Source organism: Saccostrea cucullata, unplaced genomic scaffold (genome assembly GCF_032062105.1).
Source record: "Saccostrea cucullata isolate Sc308-1 unplaced genomic scaffold, CSIRO_AGI_Scuc_v1 ctg3007, whole genome shotgun sequence".
Taxonomy (NCBI): Eukaryota; Metazoa; Mollusca; class Bivalvia; order Ostreida; family Ostreidae; genus Saccostrea; species Saccostrea cuccullata.
The window spans coordinates 43,870-63,328 of record NW_026919901.1 but is presented as its reverse complement, the minus strand read 5'-3'; the positions used below and the strand labels follow the sequence as shown (position 1 = coordinate 63,328).

Sequence of the window (19,459 nt, the reverse complement as noted above, 5' to 3'; positions counted from 1 at the left end):
CAATGTCCTGTCTCACTCAGTGGGGTTGACGTGTTACAGCTATAGTAATTTGTTACTGAGCATGGCCTCTGTTTTATTGAATGTTGTTGACAACAGTATTCTAGGAGGCTAGAAAGTTAATATTTTTGAAAAAGGTAACTGGTACTAATTGCCCGATTGAACAGTATCAAAACAGTCCAACTTATTAGTAAGGGTTAATGTACGAGTAGCGCTACGAGTATATTAACCCGCGTAAAATCCGCCTTTCTGAATGCTTGTTTTTATTGTTTGTTAATATATAATAAAGAATATTTATATGATACATTGAAAATATTTTTTACATATAAGAAGTATTATTTATATATAATATAGAAAGAAAAACTAAAAGTAATGTACTGAAGTTAATCTAAACCCATGTCTCTCAACAGCCTCGTTAGCTCAGTGAAATGAGCTACGGACTGCTATGGAGAGGGTACTGGGTTCGATTCTCATCATGGGTGATCTAATTTTCTTATTGTAAAACTAACCTTTACAATTTTCTAAAACTCTTCTCTAAAATTTTCTAAGTTCTTTCCTTGGAAGAGGCACGGAAAGGAGAATAAGACCATAACGAATTCCGTTTTCAATGTAATTTGCAACTCTCCATTCCTTAAAAGTAATGGAGCGCTCAAACAAAAGAATGACGTCACAGGTGGATTTTACGTCAATGGAAATTTCAAATTTCTATAACTTTTGAAATAATTTTTTGATAGTGATGCAACAATTTTCATCCCACATTTAAATTTGAATTTTATTTAAAAAAAAAAAAATGAAATAAATGGAAGCACTCATGTTAAATAAAACTCGATATTTAAAATTAATATCTGATATTAGGTTCTATAAATTATTATCATAACTTAATGATCCTTTGGCCTAGTCCTAGATTCCCTTACAGAAATTTCTGATAAGTGACTTATAAGTGATTTATTCTTTTACTTATAAGTTGTTTATTCTGGACTTACACTTATCACTGATACATTTAACTTATAAGTGACTAATATGTTACTCATGAGGATTTTATATGCAGATGAGCTGCTTGACCTATAAGTGACTTATAAGCCAGTATTAGCCACTTATGCTTTATGCAAATAGAGTCACTTATAAGTGACTATAAGTGACTTATAAGTCAAGCATTAACCCTTCATACTTTATCAAGTATTAGTCATCTATAAGTCACTTATAAGTGTAGTACAACACTACCTGTAAGATCTTAATTTAGAACAGAACTTCCAACCATGCTGGGGTTGCATGATATGTTCAAAGCTATTTTTACATATACACATGTATCTGCACTTTAGATGAAATAATCAAGTAAAAATTTTATGGAAAAAATCACTTTCATATGACATTTCTTTGATGATGCAAACTTAACATATTAATTCAGTTTACAAACAAAAATGTTGAACAAAAAGGCAACAAGATTTAATGACCTTGAGGCTTCTTCAAATTTATGAAATCTGAAAGCAACTTAGTCAATTGACTCAAAATTTCAGGCAAAGGAAGTTAAAATAGGGAGATGATGTAAATAGAACCTACTTGTTGTACCTGATGTGAAGGCATACTCAAAATAAATCTAAAATCTCCAACATCCTTTCACAGACACAAACTTGGTTTCAAATTCTTGTTGCTGATCTCTGCAGAGACAAACTCTCTGATTCGCTACCTTGAATACCCATAATGCTCCTTGATAGAAGTCTAGTATAGGGTAAAAATTCTAAGTCCACACTTATACTTCGCTCATACCATACTGATCTTCACTTATAAGTGAGGTATAAGTGAAATATTCACTGATATGTAGCTCATCTTTACTTATAAGTGAAGTATTAACGAAATCCGTTCCTCACTTATACTTACTTTGACTTATAGTACACTTATAAATAAATTTCAAAATTTATAAGTGACTTATAAGTTGCTAATAAGTGGATTATAAAACACTTATAAGTTTCTATTAGTTTTTTCTGTAAGCTAGGGTTTGACTTTCTCATGCAGCCACAAAAATACATAACTGTTGTCTGCAATGTCAATTCAGAGGTTAAATATTAAGTGGTCAGATAAAGAATTATAATGACATTGAATGATAAAGGTGTTAGAGTAACCCACTTATAATAACAATTTAAATCTACTTTCCATTGTCAAGAGTCAGTAAATCTGATTAGAGAATGGTCCGTTATTAACTAAAAGTGCATTTAATTTTAGTAAGAAAATGCAATCAGCAAATTTATGAAATGTGAGGTGTAAGGATATGGTTTTAAAAGTAGAGGCCATATTGAATTATAAGTGATAACTGTCTTTTATCAATGTATATAAGTATTCTTTCAAATGATAATATTAAATTCGATGATTCAACATACTGCAAGATATCTTAATTAATAGAATTTTGAAGACATTTCAACAGACAAACAATCTTCTTTGCCTTTGTGCTTGGAATCATCAGTGTGGTTCATCAGCCAAGATATATTGCTTTATTTTGAACTTCTGTGAATCCCATAAAAAAATTGCTGCAAAATATATATAGGTAAAGTAATACATTGTGTATTAAATAAAATTTATTTATTAAGATTTTATGTTTTATAATTTGTTTGTACATTAGATTTGTGAGACACAGGTAGATAGATTGGATTTGTTTAGAAGACCACACAAGGAGTTGTCTCCCTTAAGAATCTGTAATGTCTATCTGAATAAACAATAAGAGTGATAATGGTTTAGCAGTTAAACAATTTTCATTTAATCTTTGACGGAAAAAATCTTCAGATTCGTGTGTCACTCTCTGTTTCTCGGATTGTCCGAGAATGTTTGTTCGTGGGAGATCAAATCTACACAGATATATTAAAATGTGAATGTCTGAAATCAATATAGGATTCTAATATGTAATTTAAAGATGTTAGAAAAGAAGTATTTACTCATAGGTGTGTTATAGTGTTGTGCTGTTTAAATCTCATCGTTGCGGACATACAGCACAGATTAACAAATAAAGGCCTTGTTTAAACTTGAATAAAATACATAAATTAGCATCTCATGGTTTTAATGCTTTATCAGATGAATTTTAAATAACAATATATTTCTGATTCTTTGCATTTTAAAAATTCAATTGAGGCATGGAAATGTTTTGTGTGTATTGAATGATTTGAAGTGGTGTAAATTTCATTTCGTTTTTAGACTTTTTCTTCATTGAATACTCAAAAAATATAACTACAGATAAAATCTTAAGCAGTTGAAATAATGTCATGGAAGTTTAAAATGCACTTCATGAGACTCGTATTTTTCTTTGGAGTTTATGAACTGAATCTTGTATTAAATTATTTTTTTTTAGCTCACCTGAGCCGAAGGCTCAAGTGAGCTTTTCTGATCACATTTTGTCCGTCCGTTTGTCTAGCTGTCTGTCTGTCCGTCTGTCTGTCCGTCTGTAAACGTTTCACATTTTCGACTTCTTCTCAAGAACCACTGGGCCAATTTTAACCAAACTTAGCACAAAGCATCCTTGGGTGAAGGGGAATTTAAATTGTTAAAATGAAGGGACATATCCCCTCGCAAGGGGTAACAAGAAAAGACAAAAATAGGGTTGGGTCATTAAAAAATCTTCTTCTCAAGAACTACTGGGCCAGAAAAGCTGAAACGTATGTGGAAGCATTCTGGGGTAGTGTAGATTCTAAATTGTTCAAATTATGACCCCCAGGGGAAGGGCGGGGCCACAATGGGGAATCAAAGTTTTATATAGAAATATATAGGAAAAATCTTTGAAAATCTTCTTCTCAAGAACCACTGGGCCAGAAAAGCTGAAACTTATGTGGAAGCATTATGGTATAGTGTAGATTCTAAATTGTTCACATCATGACCCCCGGGGGAAGGGCGGGGCCACAATGGGGAATCAAAGTTTTACATAGAAATATATAGGAAAAATCTTTGAAAATCTTCTTCTCAAGAACCACTGGGCCAGTAAAGCTGAAACTTATGTGGAAGCATCCTGGTATAATGTAGATTCTAAATTGTTCAAATGATGACCCCCGGGGGAAGGGCGGGGCCACAATGGGGAACCAAAGTTTTATATAGAAATATATAGAAAAAATCTTTGAAAATCTTCTTCTCAAGAACCACTGGGCCAGAAACGCTGAAACTTATGTGGAAGCATCCTGGTATAGTGTAGATTCTAAATTATTCAAATCATGACCCCCGGGGGAAGGGCGGGGCCACAATAGGGAATCAAGGTTTTACATAGAAATATATAGGAAAAATCTTTGAAAATCTTATTCTCAAGAACCACTGGGCCAGAAAAGCTGAAACTTATTTGGAGGCATCCTGGTATAATGTAGATTCTAAATTGTTCAAATCATGACCCCAGGGGGAAGGGCGGGGCCACAATGGGGAATCAAAGTTTAATATAGAAATATATAGGAAAAATCTTTGAAAATCTTCTTCTCAAGAACCACTGGGCCAGAAAAAGTGAAACTTATGTGGAAGCATCCTGGGGTAGTGTCAATTCTAAATTGTAGGAATCATGACCCCCGGGGGAAGGGCAGGGCCATTATAGGGAATCAAAGTTTTACATAGAAATATATAGGAAAAATCTTTGAAAATCTTCTTCTCTGGAACCACTGGGCCAAAAAAGCTGAAACATATGTGCCCATGGAAGGATCATGGGGTAGTGTAGATTTCAAAATGTCTAAATTATGATCAGTGGGGTAGGGTGGGGATGCATTATGTATAACAAGAGTAAAATCTGGTAAAGAACAGAATGGTCAAAGCTTCTCAGGTGAGCGATGTGGCCCATGGGCCTCTTGTTTTTTTATCCATAGCAAGAAAATCATCTTTTAAAATTAAATTTGTTTTGAAAGGAAGAGATAATGGAAAAGAAATGAGTAAAGTTTTTTTGAGTATTAATTTTGCTTCATGATTTATTTTTATATGCCTATGAAAAAATTCTGTGATTTTGATTTTTAGGTCACCTGAGTAAACTCAGGTGACCTATTGCTATCTGTTTTCGTCCGTCGTCGTTCGTCGTCCGTCGTTCGTCGTGCGTTAACATTTGAACATTTTCAGCTTCTTCTCTCCAACCACTGAACCAATTTCAACCAAATTTGGCACAAAACATCTATGGGTGAAGGGGAACAAAAATTGTGAATTTCATGATCCCTGCCCCCCTGGGGCCTGAGGGGTGGGGCCAAAACCACTAAAATTAATGCAATCTTTAAAAATCTTCTTCTTTACTCCTGGACATCAAGCAGTCAAACTGTTTGCATGATTGTAATCAGCAATGGGTCCTCTACCAAAATTGTGAAATTCATGGCCCTGGGGTCAGGGGTTCTAGCGCTAGGGCGGGGCTAAATAAGTAGGTAGTGAAAATGCATTATTTCTTTGAAAATCTTCTTCTCTGCTCCTGGGTATTAAATAAACCAACTAAGTACATAGTTATGATGAGCAAGAGTGCCTCTACCAAAATTGTGAATTTTATGGCCCCAGGGTCAGGGGTTCTGGTGTTAGGGTGGGGCTCTATTGATTATAAATAGTGAAAATACATGAATTCTTTGAAAATCTTCTTCTCTGCTCCTAGGTATTAAATAAACTAACTAAGTACATAGTTATGATGAACAAGAGTGCCTCTACAAAAATTGTGAATTTTATGGCCCCAGGGTCAATGGTTCTAGTGTTGGGGTGGGGCTCTATTAATTATAAATAGTGAAAATACATGAATTCTTTGAAAGTCTTCCTCTCTGCTCCTAGGTATTAAATAAACTAACTAAGTACATAGTTATGATGAACAAGGGTGCCTTGATGAAATTTTATGGCCCCAGGGTCAATGGTTCTAGTGTTGGGGTGGGGCTCTATTAATTATAAATAGTGAAAATACATGAATTCTTTGAAAATCTTCTCCTCTACTCCTAGGAATTAAATAAACTAACTAAGTACATAGTTACGATGAGCAAGAATGCCTCTTCTAAAATTATGAATTTTATGATCCCAGGGTCTGGGGTTCTGATGTTAGGGTGGGGCTCTATTGATTATATAGTGAAAATACATTAAGTCTTTGAAAATTTGCTTTTCTGACTCTGGGTATGAAGCAGATGAACTACCTATATAGTGATGATGAGCAAGGGCCCTAATCTTGCAGAATTGTGAATTTCAAGGCCCCAGGGTCAGGGGTGGGGTGGGGGGGGGGTCCTACTTATATACTGAAAATGAATTAATTGTTTGAAATCTGCTCCTTTGTATTTATAAAACATTTTTTAATTTTTTGATAGGCAATTTTAAGGGTGCCTTTTAAAAATTTGTGCAATGTGTGGACCTAAGGTCAGGGGTTTATGTCACAGTGTTAGGGGCACTACTGATTATTGCTGAATATTACTGATTAGTTGGAGTGCATTTATGTTCCCCTACCCTGCGTATGGGTATTCAGTAACCAAGCTAAGCAACTGCTAAGTGTATTGTTATGATGATCAATGGTGCCTCTTTCAAAATTGTGAATGCCATATAGCATCTGGGTTAAAACATGAATCAAATTCAATACACTGTAACTGGAAAGATGTTGCATAATGCTCAGGTGACCTATAAGGCCCGTGGGCCTCTTGTTTGGAAATAAAATTTATTGCTGTTTATATTTCAAAAATTCAAATGAAAAAATACATGTATGTCCTCAAATCTAATTTTGCTAAATTAGTGTAACGTAAATTAATCAAAATATTTAGGCATTAGCTGTCATAATTATCAAAGACAAATTGCAGGTGAAAAATGGTCTACTTATATATATTTTAAGTCTATTTCTTAATCATGAGATGCATGTTTAAGTGGATTGCCTCACTACTTCAGTTAATCCAGATCTGTTTTAAGTTGTTATAGTGAGTTTATTCAGCATTTAATTGGAGGGTTAATTTTTGGTACAAATTTGGATAACCCTTGTGTTGATCTATATCAGGATTTATTGACCAAATACACACAGGTTTGGAGCCAATGTTTGCTAACTGCTCCGTGTTTGTCGTTGACTAATGTTGATTCAATGATCAAGACAACATGGCACTTGATCTTACTCATTCACATGTTTTATGTGTCCTGAAATTTGTGTTATGCTTAGAGAAGGCAGTTGAATTATTTATATATCAAAGATGCATGTGTGCATTTAGTTCACCTATTTTTAATAGGGAAAAAACTTTTTTGAAGGAACTTATGTACCTTTTAAATAAATAGTGAATTCAGCTTCTGATAATTAAAATTAGTCAAATGCAAATGAAAAAGGAGAAATATTAAATTGTCAAAGTTAAAAAAAAAAAAGAAACTGAAATTCTGAGTGACACCGTCTTTTAGTACAATTGATTACACTATTATAGGTGCCTTTGTAAGAAAACAATGTATTTCATATATACATGTATCTTATCTGCTATACATCAAAAGATCATCATATATATGAAACATTCCTCATAAGTTTTGAACTAAATAGCGGGGTAATTTGTATTTCAAAGAAAAGTATCTAACCCCCTCCCCCTTCCAAAAATAATGCAATAACAAAAACATTTTTCTTTGATCTGTTAATAAATCTATTACACAATCACACAGCTTATATGATACTTGGGAATCTAAAATGCTCTGTGACTTACTTTTTATAATCATATTATGTAATTCAGGAATATAAAAGTCAAACAAAGGTTTAGATAGTAAAAGCATGGCTTGATTAAAACCTTGTTCCCTTGAATTCGGTTATGTCATAAATTTGTTCTTTAAGATTTATTTTCTGTTGATACAAAGTTCACTTCTATATATACACATTCTTATTGTTCTGTGTGAGAATTAACGCTTTTAAATTAGCCATTAAATTTCTTAACACTATATTTGCATGAAGAGCCTAATTCTCATTTTGTTTACAGAACACTTGTTTAGTATTGAAATAAGGGTGGTTTTAAATTTAAATAAATTTTTCACAATGTCAAGTAAAATTGGAGAAAACAGATTTTGTTGATTAATTTAACACAGACTTTTAATGTGTTACGATTCAACAGCTACAGTTTTAGAACTATTAGTCGTAAAGGACTTGCATTTAGAATCTATTAGACTGTGGACCAGTGCGTTTAATGCTGTGGGATTACTTTTCTTATTTTGATATTGCGGTTCAATATTTATTCTTTGAGAGGACGGTGAAATTAAATGTACATGCAGCATATTTTTCCACTTCCACAGTACATGTGATTGGATTATAATTCTTGTTTGTGTAGACCCATGATTTTCAATTGGGTAATTTTTCAGCATTAGAGGTATATTGAGGCGAATTTCAATATTGATACAAGACTGAAAAGCCTTTCTTGGTCAGGATTTTTGGGTTACATAGCTACAACTAATGAAATCTTGCAATAGGACTCGGCGTTTTAAAAAATTACATAGCAAAACATGAAAAAAGAGCCGAAGATATATAGAGGGGGTGAAAGAATGGCTTTAAACCCAGATTTAACTGTTTTTCAATGAACTTATTGAATTTGAATTGAACATATTGAAAACTGATACAAAATTTAAATCGCTCTTGGAGATATAGGCGAGCCCCAGTGTATTCCACTGAAGACGTGGTGTTCGTCGTTAGGAAAAAAAAAGAGGACTCGACTCAATATTGATTGGTCTGTCTTTTTACGTGAGATTTTTATTCTTCTCTCTATAGACTGGATTACTTCTGGACCAGGGAGAATTATCTGACATATCTCTCTCTGGTCTATTGGATATTGTGCCTTTTTTTTGTTGGAGTGTGTTGTGGAAAAATATTGTGGAGTGTTAAGATTAGCGTGTCTGTTATTGGTTTGTGTGGGATTCTTCTCACAAGCTTGATATTAATTTTGTTGAAATTTTGTGATTTACCTGAGAAATAGGAAGTGAATATCATCTGTGAATGACCAGTGATTTATGCCAAAATTTTCACCTGCACCAGGAAAAAATAATTCCATTGATGAAAACACCTGGAGGAAATCATTAAGCTGTATTTTTCTGTAAAATTTCCATGCAATTTCGCTTCTAGCTGCTGCACTGAGGTTCTTACAGGTGACCAAATTGTATAGACAAGGATTGCTTGAAATACACCACTGCTCAAATCTAAAAATAGGAAATATTGATAAAAATTGGCAAGTTGTGGTATATATATCTAAAAGTTAAAAGAGAAAATGATTAAGAAAAGTTTTATCAATTTAACTCTATTTAATGTAGAGTGCCTGCATACATATCACACAAGTAATGAAGCGGCTACCCTTCAGTCTGTGAAAGCTAAATATTTTCATAGGGTGGGTTGGGGAAAGGGAAATATTTGACCAACCCTGTTATATATTGCTCCGTTCAATCTTTCTCCCTACCCCACCCCTTCCCTTACTATTAGTTGATGCATATTGAAAAGGGTGAGGGGGTGGGGGGTTGGTAGACGTCCGAATGTGCCACTTATATTGAGGGCTTCTTTTGATATTTTTCATTGATATTTTGGACTTGAGATTTTTCAGCACTTATTTCTGCAGGGACCCCAGGAAAGGTCTGAATCACTGCCTAACTTATCACAGACAAACATTATACAGAAACGTGTCACTCTATAGTTCTTATTGTTCCTCTCTCATAGGATTAAAAACAGTTTAATGGAGTTTAGTTATCTGCCCCTATCTGTGGTGTAATTCTTGGTGTCCATAACAGTGCTGGATTTAAGCCGTGATAATGCCGCAGACTTTTCAGATCTGTTGATTTTGTGTCGTTTGGAGTCTATGGAAGATTATTTCTGATAAACTTATCTGTAATTGATAGTCAATGTTTAAATGGTTGGAGTACCCAGAGATATTTGTCAGTCTTGTTTAAGTTTCTGACGTAATTATACCTCTTCGGAGACAATATTACATAAAAGTTCTAATCGCATGATGGGAATTGTAGATAGGAACTGTTAAATGTATATATTTGGGCAATTTTCTTCTTAAATTTCTTAATTTTACGTATTGAAATTGCTTTTCACTTGAAGTTTGAAGTAAATCAATTCTTGCCATGAGGCAGAAATCTGAAATAGAGAAATTAAGCCTTGTCTTCCATATACATATGCAAGGCGATCAAAGACATACATGTATTTAATCACTTTTCTCCTGGTGTCATTTATCAAATTTAAAAATTTAATTAATTTTAAGTATTTATAGAGACTGTTTTTTGGGACAGGTTCTCATTTATGAAGTTTTGAATACTGGACTCAAACATTGAGTGCGTCTCTCACTGAGTGCCTGAGTCTAAACTATTCTCTTATTTTGAGTCAGTCTGAGTGCAATTATTATGTGTAAGAATATGAACTTAGAGTCCTTGATATACAGTTGCATTTTATTGGGAAGCTTCTGGATTCAACAGAAGCAAAGTTTATAAATGACATTGCCTAGGAATAATTTTTTTTAACTTTAAGTGTGCAGGGTGGGTGGGTGGGTGGGGGATGGGGGAGGGGTTAACATATCATAATTTAAGCATATATTATCAAATTTTAATTCCTACCACATATTTGTAATGAAAAAAAATGTAGATATCTGATCAGGCTGAATTTCTAGTGTCATTCAAAATGATATTTAACTTTTGAATCTTTTAAATGTATTTTGCTGTTCAGATTTTGGACTTTTAAATCTAATTGAATTTTTAAATCTATAAATATGCTAGATAAGACAATGGAGATTGTCATCTGATATCTGGGCAGGCATACTCCATTTTATTGTGTTTAGTGAACTTAAACTGTTAAACCTGTGACTTTAAATTGCTTAATGTCAGAAAACTTTATAATCAGGAGGTAATTAATGGAAGTTGTATTGTCTACCAATTAAAGCAGGGGGTAGAAAATGCTTGACTTTTTATTTTTGTCTCTGCACAATTAATCTCGACTGGATTACTTGTTGTTTTTATTAGTTTTGGTAAAGTTGTTTTGGAAAAGTTGGTATATCTAATTGATTGGAAAGTCCTAACCACTTACAAGAGTATTGACGCCTTTGATATTTTATAAAAGATGAAAGCTACCTTAAACTGTATGTGCTAGGGAAGGTAAAAAGATACTTTGAGCTCTATATTAGGGATGGAAAGGGAAAAAGTACCTTAAGCTCTGTTTGCTAGGGAAGGTGAGAGCTACCTTAAGTTCAATATGCTAGGGAATGTTAGAGGTACCTTAAGCTGTATGTGCTAGGAAAGGTTAGAGGCATCTTATAATAAGCTCTATGAACTAGGGAAGGGAAAAGGTACTCTAAGCTCTGTGTTTTAGGGAAGGGTAGATGCACCTGAAGCTCTGTGTGAAGGTGAAAGGTACCCAAAGCTTTATTTGCTCAAGAAGTTTAGAAGCACCTTAATTGTTTTGTGCTCGGGAAGGCTAGAGGCACATTAAGCTATATGTGATAGTGAAAGTGAAAGGTACCTTATGCTCTATGTACAATGTAGCTATTAAAGCCACCTTAAGCTTAGCGTGTTAGGAAAGGTACCTAAAGCTCTATGTACTAGTCTAGAGAAGGTTTGAAACACCTTAATCTCTATATGTTAGTGATTGAAGGTAAGAGGCATCTTAAGGTCTCTGTGCTAGGAAAGGGGGGAGCTACTCTAAGCTCTGTGTATAGGGTTGGGGAAAGGTACCTTAAGTTCCATGTGCTAGGGAAGGTTAGATCGAGGCACCTTAAGGTCTGTGTGTTAGGGAAATTGAAAGCTACTGTAAGCTCTATGTGCTAGGGAAGGTCAAATGCACCTTAAGCCCTGTGTGCTAGGGAAGGTGAAAGCTACCTTAACCACTATGTGTTATGGAAGGGGAAAGTCACCTTAAGCTCTATGTGCTATTGGAAATCATTGCCCTTATGTAAAATTACCCCGATGATTTGATGGAGATCCGGTTGTTAAAGTGGGTTAACCTCCATCTATAAAGTTAATTGACAATGTAACCATCAAAGCCAGAGAACCTTAATTAACTTTATAGACAAGTACTCACCTGTTTGTGTAGAATGTCCAATTAACCTGTCTGCTAATGAGAAAAATAGCAGTTCAGTGGTTCATTCAAACTTTTGTGACTTTTGATATGTTTCGTTCAGGATTAATTGTCTTGGCTGTATATGATGTACCTTGGAGTCGATTTTTGAGGGAGTGTTCTGATTTGGAGGTAGATTACTGTAAACCAACTTTTATTCGCGACGACTTTATTTCGCGATTTACCGGGGGAACACTCGTTCGTGATGATTAATTTTTGCGATAAAACCTTTTCTGAATTTGTTGTTAATACAACAGAGACTTTCAGGACCGGTTTGCGGCGAGAAATATTCGCGATGAAGAGGATCTCGCGAACCTCGCGAAAATTTCTCGCACGCGAATAAAAATTGGTTTACAGTACTTCATCCAGGATTGTCTTGGTAGTGTCTTCAGTGATGTTTTTCATTTGGAGAGTTCTTAATTACAGTGTACTATATTGAAATAGCTGCTATTGTTTTGATCTCATAATGCAGACCTGAAATTGATTAAGGAATTAGGGTGTGTTTCAGTTTATATGTGACAGTCTCTAAGCAGGGGAAGTTCTAAGTGGCAAATCTATTTATTTTGTCATTGACTTGTTCAAAGACAATGCACTATAAAGCTAATTGACTGATGATATTGAAAGGGCAGTACTATTTTGTGATTCCCCCAAATTCTATATAAAAGAGTGATATGCTTTAAACCTGTGAGGAACATCTTTATATGTTATTTTGATATTTAGTGCCAAGTACTATTACAATTTTTAAATTATTAAATCTTTTGCACTTCAGGTAATAGATGTTTGATCTGCAGGAAATCAAATTGTGAAAGTCAGCAATATCCCTTGTTTATCTGAGGCTTTCACTAGAGATTAAGAGTTGTGTATTAAAACTCACCTGTAGATCTGGAGTACTTAATCTCTAATCTTACATACACAGTCATTAATCAGACCGAATACGCTAAAGCAGGGGACAGATTTGGGCTTCTGTAAAGTGTTTAGAAGTGTATGGGAAAAGGACCACCGGTATAGGTGAAAGGGGGGCAATTTTCTGTCCAATTTCTACCAATTTCAGATTTAAAGGTCTAGTGGTCTTTTATAATGATGTACATAAATCAGAGTATCTTAATTGTGATGAGAGTTTAAAATCATGTTTTTGCTCAATATTGATCATGTTGAATTTGTAATTTTGTGTAAAGGTTAGCTGTATCCATGACTTACTACATGAATATTAAGGACATAGCCCCCCTCTGACCAGACTCTCGGAATAAGAACAAACTTCATTACTTGTGTGAACTAGCAGGATTTTTTAATTAAATTCATTAATAAGAATAAAATTTACATCACCTTAACATTAAATACTGAGGAATTAGATTTTTATGTAGTTTTTAATGGAAATGGAAACTTATACGTATCATAATTGTGTTTAAAACAGGATGTTAATTTTATTATTCTCTTTAAATTACTAGGTTTTCAAAATTTCAAGAAGAGCAGGGTGTGTGCTAATTGAAGCCTTTAAGGTTTGATGTGAAGCATCTGACATTAACTTTTAAGAACTGTAATTTGTAACAGAAAGATTTTATTGACTGAGACTGATGGTGTTCCATATGATACACAGACATAAACAGTGATGAACACAAGACATTCTACAATCACTGAGGAGAAAAAAACTGATGTACACTTACATTAACTTGAAGGAAGTTTGATATAAAATGTCAGTGAAAAGAGTAATATGCAAAGTGGTCAGCAGTGGTAAAAATTGAAAAAAATTGAAAACTATATACAGGAAAAAGTTAAAATGTAGATGTTTTTGTGAAGGGAGACAAATGTGCAATAAGAGAATTCACTTAAAAAAGAGAGATAACTCTTATAAGTGCCAAAGAGAGACAACTCCAGCAAGTAGGACTGACAGTACAAGAATTTTCTTTTTTAGAGGAAGATTTCTTGCTTAAACCAGTAATTAATAACTTTATATAGACTCTGATAAAATACAGTATTAGATTCCAACATGGCCGTCCAAATGGTTCAGTATCTTGACCTTCGTCAGACAATCAATGTTGACCCCCCGACCTTTCACATCATCCAGTACCAGGTAGGCTCTGATTGGCTCAAATTGACCCCATTAAACAGGAGGTTTTGAGTAATTCTTACAAAGTCATGGTTCCATTCAGATTTCAGTTGTTTTTAAACAAGATGTGATGTGTGGTGCTTAAAATCTATTTGCACATTGATTTTAGGGGTAATTGCGATAATTTATGTGTTTATATTGGGGAATAAATATTTTGACACTTTGAATTGTGGTTCTGTAGGCTGTCCATTTATATGTATCAATGTAATCCCAATTTGCTATACTCAAAGCACTAAGCAAATGCACTTGCCAATGGATATATGTATAATTATAATAACTTATAAGTAGTTGTGTAGTTCTGACCCCAGTTAATTTGTTTCATGGAAACACTTTTCTTAGTTTCATTTGCATTCTCCATTTGTACTCCCCAAGGATTAAGTTTTTTTTTCACTAATTTAGCCATGTTTTATGTTACAATGTGTTTGCTTTGGTTGTTGTTGCACTGTTGCTGCTGACATTTCAGGAACAAATCAGTGAGGCGGAACGGCAGGTAATACAGGCTGAAAAAGAGGCTGCTCTTGCCGCGGACCAAGCCGATAAACTCCGACAAAATTTGGTCGAGCTTCAACTCCGAGTACGTCTCATCAATCTGACACTAAATCCTCATTAAACCCATTAATTTCAATATTAACCATTTAATTTTGTGTCTAGTTAACAAAAGACTAATTAATCCATTGTCTGTTAGTTAGCAGTTAACTTTGACACAGGTAACTAACCCGTTTTCCATTAATGTATTACTGACTAAAAAAAAGACCAAACTAATCCATGGATTCTTTAACTGTGAAACTAACTTTATCTAATACATTACCAATCCTCAGCTTACTTAATATGGTTATGAAAAGGTTAACATCATTGAAAACATTAATTTGAATTTATTGTACATACATTATGCACATAAACTTTAAATTTGCTTTTTTAGCTGTATGTACATTATCTGCACTGGTCAGAAATGCATTTACAGTGTCTTTTAACTATATAATAATTGATCATAACTGCTCAAAGTTTTGCCTCATCCAATGGATTTCATACTTAATGGTCCCAAGTCTTCACCTTCATTTACTACTTTAAAACCTTAAGAGGATGGGCATTTAAGATCCATGAAAATTAAGGTGAACCATAATGTTTACATTCAGTTAGTGGTAACTTTTTAAAGCAACTTTATACAGTAAAACTTGTTTAGTACGAACACGGATATAGCGAATTCACGGATATAGCGAAGTTTTTCAGGATCCCCGGCAAAATTCCTAACAAATCTTTGTAAAATTTTACGGTTATAACGAACTCTGATATAACGAATTTATGGATATAGCGAACTGATGTTGAGTCCCGTTGAGGTTAAATATAATGTAATTTACATCTTTTATAATGAACTGTCCAACATTATAAAAAATTTGAAAAATTGAATTGATTTGATTTACTTTTAGCATTTGTATATAAAATTAAATTCATAATAAAACCTTAGTTATCGAAGATATGTTTTGTAATATTTGCTTCCCTAACATATTAGGTAGTAATACCTGAAGAAAAATGGTTATACAAATTTGTTATATGGATATAACGAATTACGGATATAGCAAAGTAAATTCACAGGTCCCCAGGACTTCGCTATAACCGAGTTTTACTGTACAATAAATGCACAGTTATAAAACTAAGAGAAAAGTTAATGAACAATTTTAGACAAAATCTGTACTACACATCCCCGTATTAACCTTAAAGTACTTATAAGACGATAAAAAAAAAAAACTTGTTCTCATGTCAGTGGTTTATGTTTGAGATTACAGGGCATCGAGAATGTAGTATTTGGTGTTGGAGATGGGTGCACATGCATGTAAATTAACCTCAAAGGATTTGTTTGCTTTATTCACCTTTTAAGCTGCAATTCAATTAATATCTATCCTGATCAATAAAATCAGTTATTAACCATTTTAGTTGTTGTGTACTTGTTACTTATATTGATAACAGAAGTGTTATATGTCATGAAAACATGTAATTTTATGAGAATACTTTTGGCTTTGTTCTATTATTACTATTTTATGCACAATTTGATAATATATTTCTTTTATTTCAATTCTTTGTCTGTTATGGATATTTGAGATTCAATTTCACAATTATGCACAATTATTAAATTTTATAAATATAAAAATCTAACTCAGTATTGTACAATGTACATGTTGCATCAATAGATAAATATGATTTTTTAAACTTTCATTTCTTCAGGGTAACTCTGCGGAATCCAGAAGAGAGCCACCAGAGATACAGGAAGATGACGCTTCACAACAGGTGAGGTCAAGGTCAAAGGTCAAGGTCATTTTAAATGTCAGCCATTTGCAACGCTGAGATTAAAATAGATAAATATAAGCTTCCATTATGAGTTGTAGTACACAAATAATCTATTTTGTTATGGTCATATCCAGGCAACTGCAGGAAAAATCAAGGTATGTTTCGGAATTCACAGGAATTTATGCTTTACTTTGAGTTTGAATGATCATACACTGAAAGAGAGGGAGAAAGAGAGAAAAAAAGGAGAGAGAGAAATGCACAAAAATGAAAAAAAAATTAAGTTTATTTTGCTTACCTAGTGTAAAAGTTTTTTCCTTTGCTTTTTATGTCCATTAATTTTTTTTGAACTTAATTTAATAATTTTTAATAAAATTGTTAAATAAATTTATTCTAAGCTAAAAAAAAAAGTTTTGGTGTTTTAAATGGTCATTTTAGTTGAGGATGAGGAACCCCCCCCCCCCCCCGAATGTTCATAGAAGTACATGATAATTATACTTGTGGAAATTAAAGCTTTTTAATATTACATTGAAAACTTATTTTATTAATCTGAAATCTACAATATCCCTGACTGTAATGGTACTCTAACATGTATTATATGGATTTATTTTTCATTAATTACTTTTTAAATGCATTTTTTTCCCTTAAAATCAATACAACTATTTGTCTCAATGCTGAGTAAAAGTTTACAAAAGTCAGGTTTAATATCAGCTAAAACTTGCCGAGTAATTGTATTATACCATAATGGATATATTTTTGACACATTGTCTTTAAACATTTTGTTTTATTAAATCAATATGGCATGCTTCTCGAAGCCGGGCCAGACTTGAGAAGAAAGCTACACTGAGTGTTGATCAGCAGCATTTTACTTTTATTAAACCCTGCGATTTTGCCGATATATTTACTTAGTCTCGGCTCTTTGTCACCTTTCTTTGTGTTTGGTTTGGTTTGTTTGCGTCAGTGCTGCAACTTAATTTTATAAAAGTTCCAATTCAATTAGGCTTTCCTTGTGCTTGATGTCGAAATATTGGCAGATTTTTACAGAGTTAAATATTTATCGTCTTTTTATCCTCAACAGCACCCTGTCTACGGTCAATATTTGCATGCTCGTAATTTTTTTCTCAATATTTTTTCTCTGGAGACTTGCAAAAATCAATGTCCAAATTTTTATCCAGAAATTTGTCACCATGACAATTTAAATCTGTTATGGTAACTTAAGACAGAGTGTATTAGGTAGGGGATAAAGGATTTCCTGGCACGGCCTGGTAAACAATTATAATGCTTCATTGCTAAAATGACCTCAAATATTAATTTTTCTCCACATCCAATGTATGCACTGCTTGGGATGCTGGAATGAAACGTTAAGGCATTTTATTATGATCAATAAATTCTAATCGATGCTCTATGAAGCATAAGCAAAAGGGGGAAACTTAATCTCTAACTAGGGTGGGAAAACTAAGTGATTTCATCATGGGATTTAATTTTACATGGAACGGGGAGAAAATTAGAAATAATTTGATTTTGTCACTTAAAAAGAATATTGACCAGAAATTCAGAAGGGAAGTTCTTTCAGCTTGAGGCTAAAGATATTGAAAAAGAGAAGTTGTTTTAAAAATCAGACATGTTTCTGATGAACAAAAGGGATATGCTTTTTGGAGTAATATTATCTCTGAGCCTCGCGTTTACATCATAGAGTGACTGAGCCTGATCATTATAGAGGAGATGTGTTTTTAATGACCAGGGATAATTACTGCGGCACCTTTCATCTAAGTTATCTTCTGCAGTTGTGACTTTTTATTTGAAATGTAATAAAATCCAGACGCTGACGTTATTATTATCAAAAACCAATAAAAATTTATCGTTGGATACTAACGCAAATGAATGAGTTGAGCATATTCCGTTGTCACAGAAATTTGAAGAGAAGTTACGGAAGAACTGCAGAATTTTAGTTAATTTTTACCTGTTTTCTAGTATGGGATTTTATTGGATTAAATAATGAAATATTTGAACTGTAAATAAACAGAGGTTTCGGAGTTTACTTTTAGGAGTGACTCCCTTAAGCTTGTTGACAGTGTAGCACTTGCATTTGTGATTTGTGGTTTTGATCATTCACTTGACTGTAAAACTGTATTTCTGATTTTTGTCACATTTTGTGAAGTGAAATGTTTTTGTAAAATGGAATTATCACCATGAAACACAAGCTCGTCGTTATTAAGCCAAAGGCAAGTCTACATATTGAAATGAGTGGAAATAATTATTTTTGATGTCATTCTGAGTTTTATTTCAAATATTTGAAATAAATTGTACTTGAAAGACTTTGCGTCACTGAGGAAAATTTTGATGATTGAAAATTAGTTAATAGTTTTAAAGAGACTGTGAAGTAAATTTTCTGTTGTGACTGATTGATTGAATGACTGCATTAATATGGAAATGAATCAAGAAGATGATAAGTTAATGTACTCAAATAGAAGAAAATTGATGAGTATATTATCTTCCTATGGGTACATAATAAAGAACAAACTTATGCAAACTGAAATTTTGTTGACATTTGATTGACATCATCATGAAGAACACAGGGGAAAGTTTGTTCACAGTAATTTTACTTTGATGTATACATTTTTCTAAGGTTGATCTTGTTACTATTTTTAGGAGAGTCGGCCGAGCACCAAGTCCAGCAAGCAGTCCGCCCCTCCCCTACAGAAACAGAAGTCACCGGTCAAACCCCCACCCACCATCACAAAGTCACCCGTCAAGGTCAAAGGTAAACGCTGTATTTCAAATTAAACCTTAAGGTTCATAGACCTTATCACAAGAGAGATAAATCTACCTGGAATTAAATAAAACCAACAAGCATAACAAAATCACCTGTCAAGGTCAAACTAAACAAAATATTTCAAAACCTGAAATTAAGGTTCCTCATCCCTCTGATAAGAGAGATAACTCTTACTGGAATAAATCCAAGGCATGAGTCACCACTCCAGTCAAAGGTAAATATTGTATTTCAAAACAAGGCTCATTGACCATAACTACCTGGAATTTAAAAAAAAAAAACACCCACCATCACAAAGTCACCTGTCAAGGTCAAAAGTAACAAAATATTTCAAAACCTGAAC

At 33.5% G+C, this 19,459-nt stretch overlaps 1 pseudogene; it reads left to right on the top strand.

Annotated features, from left to right (window-relative positions):
- LOC134239940 (golgin subfamily A member 4-like) overlaps window positions 1–19,459 on the top strand; it is a 56,139-nt pseudogene that overhangs the window by 13,729 nt on the left and 22,951 nt on the right.